Source organism: Triticum dicoccoides, chromosome 5A (assembly GCF_002162155.2).
Source record: "Triticum dicoccoides isolate Atlit2015 ecotype Zavitan chromosome 5A, WEW_v2.0, whole genome shotgun sequence".
NCBI lineage: Eukaryota > Viridiplantae > Streptophyta > Magnoliopsida > Poales > Poaceae > Triticum > Triticum dicoccoides.
Window position 1 is genome coordinate 690700367 of NC_041388.1, and position 5186 is coordinate 690705552.

The following is a 5186-nucleotide window of genomic DNA, read 5'->3' on the forward strand; positions in this document are numbered from 1 at the left end:
CAAACATTAAGTGTAGCTTATGATCAAACACACAAAGTTCGAAAAACCACCAAATAAAACAAGAGAGAATAAAAGCAACACACACTCTCGAAGCCTATGATCTATACATTTTCTCCCCCTTTAGCAACAAGTTACCAAAAAGTTCCTAGAAAATGCATAGTGCTAAGTCGACACTCAGGCTTGATCTTCGGGTGGTGGTGGAGTCTGGAGCACTCCAAGGACGAAGCCTTCTGTAGACGTGGTCGGAGTCGAGGCTGAAATGGACGCTGGAGCTGGTGGAACTGAGGCTGTAGCTGGTGCAGACGTGGTGGCTCTGGGGTCAGCAACTGGCACTTCAGACGACCTCGGACCTCGTGGCACTCTGGCAAAGGCATCAGTTGTAGTCTTGCCTCTCCTCTCCTGCATGTCATCCTGGAGCTGCTCCACTGCAGTCTGAATCTCTGTCACTTTGACATCCAAGTCATAGAACTTTTGTTCCATGATCCTCTCTAAGCTTGCCTGGTTCTGAGTTAGGGTGGCTAGTCCTTGCTTAATCCGCAGGGTGGATGCAATCAAGTAACCAAGCTGCTCTTGTTTGGTTTTCAGGAAATATTCAGATGCCTCCTCTTGAGTAGGCATCTTGGCAGCTTTCTCCTTCCTCGCCTTCTCCTTCTTGGCTCAATGGGAGTGGGCTTCTCAGTTGAAGCTCTGGCCTTTGACATAGGTTGTCTGCCTGCTGGCCTTTTGATCTTCATCCCTGGTTTTATGCCCTGTGCTGGCTCAACTCTCTTGGAAGTTGCTTCCTCTTCTGCCACATAATCCTCATCTTCTGAGTCTGGGGTTCTCTTCTTTCTCTATCTTGTGGCAGCTTTAGGCAGATTGCTAGGGGTGCTCCTGCTGCCATCATCTGAGGAACTTGAGGGACTAGTGCCCTCACTCATCTGCACTTGCTGCTCTGACAAGTTCTGGCTATCACTTTGATCTGACATGATGCAAACTCTGACTGCTGACCCTGTGAATAGGTTATAGATGAGATAGAGTGGATAAGCATCACAAAATGCAGAGATTTTTGCAAAAGAATAGTTCAAAAACTTAGTTTTAGTTTCCCACTAAAAGCATCTCGGATCTACCGATTTCTAAACTCGGTGATACCGAAGCAGTTTTGGCACCTAAACTAGTGAACTCGGTCAGACCGAGTCACAGTTCGGTGGCACCGAGACTGCTAGGGTTTCACAGAGTTCCAAAATGGGTCACACCGATAAGTAATTCTCGGTCAGACTGAGTCTCACTTGTGCAATGGCATAAGCCAAATTGGTGGGACCGAGTTTTTCAACTCGGTGGGTCCGAGATGGTTTCGGCGGAAACCTAACCCTAAAATTTTCGAATTAAACCTAATCTATGAGTTCATTGACTGGATAGAAGTTTAACAAACGTGGCAAGAATCATGATGATCACAATGTGCTAAGAATCGGATTGGGGAATAGCACAAAGATCGAGTCCATACCCTAGTTCGGCGGAGACTCCCTACGGCGGCAACGGCGGGGTTGAATTTCTGTTGACGGCGACGGAGACCAGCGACTGGAGGCGGCTGGCGGCGAGGAGACGATCCGGAGACCAAGTTGGCAGAGCAGGCTATCGCGCGGGTGAAGGGGTTCAGAGAAATTTCCAGTATCGAAAAGAACAGATGTCGGATGGCAATTAACAAGGAGCGTACCAAGGACGACATTAGGATCCTCATGAGACTCCTCGGCTGAAACATAGTTGACATGGCCACGTGCAGTGGTGACCGGCTTGGCGTAGATTGTCTTTCCCACTGGCTTACCATGACCAATGGACTTTCCAGACTGATTGGGGTTGTTGTTCTGAGGACACTCTCGACTATAGTGACCCGGCTCTCCACACTTGAAACATGTCACAACATTGGGCGTGGAGCAGCATTAGCAGCGGGGCCACCATAGGGCTTGGACGGTGCAAACTACTGGTTGGGACGAGGCGCCTCAAAGGATGGCCTCGGAATGAACCTGGGTTGCAGTGCCGTGCTTGGAATCCACACCCAGCGCTTCTAAGATCCAGAGCCGGATGAAGAGCCAAAATCACGAGAGTGCTTGCGTGAAGTGTCATAATCAGACTGGTCTGTCTCAGCACTGATGGCTTTATTGACCAACTTCTGAAAGGGGGTGCACTCGTGCAGATGAAGATCGCGGCAAAGCTCAGGGCTAAGTCCCTTGCGGAACCTTGCCTGCTTCTTAGCATCGGTGGATACCTCTTCGGGAGCATATCATGCCAGATTCCCAAATTCACGACTATATGCATCCACAGTCAGCCTTCCTTGGGTGAAATTGCAGAGCTCTTCCCTCTTGCGATCTATGAGACCTTCTGAAATGTGATGCTCATGGAAAGCCTCATTGAATTCAGCCCAAGTAGTGATTTGGCGGACCGAGCGCATAGCTTCAAAATTTTCCCACCAAAGGCTAGCAGGGCCTTCGAGGTGATAGGCAGCATAAGTAACCTTATCAGCTTCGGCTACGTTGGCAGAACGTAGCTTGTGGGTGATGCTGCGAAGCCAGTCATCCACGTCGAGGGGCTCGATGGAATGGTTAAACTTTGGTGGGTACAGCTTGATAAAGTCATTGATTGACACCAAGTCATTTCGCTGATGGCGTGCAGTGTTCTGCTCAATATGCTCCAGCAAGCAGTTAGTCTCACGCTTGTTTCTTTCCGCCTCCAGCATCACTTCGGCCAGAGAAGGCGGGTGAGGTAGATTTTCACCCCTAAGTGCACTGGCTTCCCCCTGCTCCGAGGCAGCAGGGTTGCTGTGGGTGTCGACCATCCTAGGGGAAAACAAGACAATGGTTTAGATAAGGATGGCACAAACTTAGCAAGGAAATGCCGAATGTAATGGATAACATGGAATGCAGAGATGTTCATCCGTATGTCATGGTAATATAGAACTGCCATATATATACCAACGGTCATACACACCATACATAGTTTAGTACAAGCCCAGGCTACAGTACAACTATGATGAAAGACGTTACATCTCATCGGAGGCATTCCAAGCTCCTATATATTATTTGTCTACACCTCCGGAATTGATTACACACCAAGTCATATTCCACAAGTCACGCAGGACAGTGGAGATACAACTATTACAATACTAGTGATACTACTACGAACTCAGACAGCTCTGTAGTAGTCCTCATAGAAGTCACCTCCATAGCCTGGAAGTTCAACGTGATCATCCGGGAACAGACGGTCCTGAGGAGCTTGTGGACCAAAGGGGCTAGGATGAGGTCTTGGACCAACAAACGGTGGCCTGCGGGGTCCACGGGGTGGGGTGATGCCTCCCACATCATGCCAATCCACCATGTCTGGCAGAGCAGATCTCACAGGATACAGATCCCTTGTATCCATACATCCAGCTTGCACCGCAGGTGCAAACCGAGTCAAAGTGGCCCAATGATCAGCACGGGTGTTGAAAAGCTCCAGTCTCAAGGCCCGATTCTCTCGGTCCTTATCCTCGAGCATCTCAGCAGTGGTACGCGTTAGTGAGTCCTCCTGAGTGGAGTCAGCATAGATAGCCTGGAGATACCCTTGCGCTCCCGGGAGTGAAGCTGGCATATAACGGAAGTCGGTGTTCCGAAGCAGGCTAGTCCGGACTCGCATGATGGTCATCATGGAATAGGCAGCATCCTACACAGCCATCTCAAAAGTAACCCCGAGTCCATAGGAACAGTGGAGGGGCTCGGTAGATCCAGTATAAGAAGGAAATATCCTAACGGTGCAGAAATATTGGCTTTGATTAAAGTCTCGGAATTGCTCTTCGACAGTGTATTCGGGATACCAACGGTAACCCGTCTCGATCATTACCCGGACTAACATAGCAGTATGACCGGGCACATCGAGGCACCGGGTCAGGCGAACCACTTGGTTTTGAGCATGAGTGGCCATCTGAAAGCACAACCACAATGCAAAGACATTAGAATTTCTAGGGAAAATTGGACAGCATAACAGCTGTAAATGCTCAGAAAAAGATTTGAGACATCCACAACAGTTTGCAATACAACTCAACAACATCATATCAAGGTTCTGATTCAACTGGCAACATATTAAAAGTAGTAGAAAATGTACTGAGGCTTGTAACAACAATCCTATAAGCTACTACGGATTAGTATCACGTGAACCTAACAAAAGAAGAGAGCCTAGTCCTTAACCCATGTTGAATGAGAAGAGAATGACTCAGATCAGAGGGCATAGGGTAAAGGAGTAAAAGAGCCTTACGTTCCCTCCCACAATCAATTCCCCTACATATAACTAAAGCATTTCTAGACTTGACATCGACCAGTTTGGCTCAACGAACCTACAGGCAGTCCGGCTCTGATGCCAACGCTGTCAGGATCTCGATTCCAAGTCACATCGATCTAGCCGGTAACACCTCATATCACATTGCGGCCTCATGCACGGTATTCCATGGGTGTCGCCTTACCATGGCCCGGGACCGTTTGCGCCTTTTGGCTCACGTATATGATAGTGTGCTAGCATCCTATGACAAAGAACCCGGGCCGACATGGCTATTCGTGAACCCAAAGCGGCACAGACCTATGGAGACAGGCATACATGAATCACATTGAACATGTCGGTCATCAGCGAGTGAATCCGGGCTGTAGCACTGGGCTAACAGGACTCCGGGGAACCCGGGCTGTAGCAGGCTAGGCAGGACTCCGGATGTCACCGCGTGACATTTCCCCGAAGGGACAGACGTAGGAACGAAGTGAAACACATGCCGGCCAGTCAAGTGTCCTGAGCAGTAGTGCTGGGCTAGCAGGACTCCGGTGAACCGGGCTGTAGCGGACTACTATGGCTCGAGGAACACTAGACTACATTTCCCCATAAGAAAGGCTGCCAAGGATAAACAACTAGATTGTCGGATCCCACTCATACCAAGCATTTCAATCATACACACAATATGCCCGATATGAGTACATACAACATGGCATCACAACAAAACTCTACAACTCAAGTACTTTATTTAAAAAGGCTCCAAGGAGCCATACATAACATATTCATATAGGTACGGGTCACACGACCCGACACTCAAGTCATACAATCATACAGGCACATGCGGAAGCAACTAGTCTGAGTACAGACACTAGAAAGAAAGAAGGCTTCTCGAAGCCTGTCTATCTACATAGGGCCCTCCATGGCCA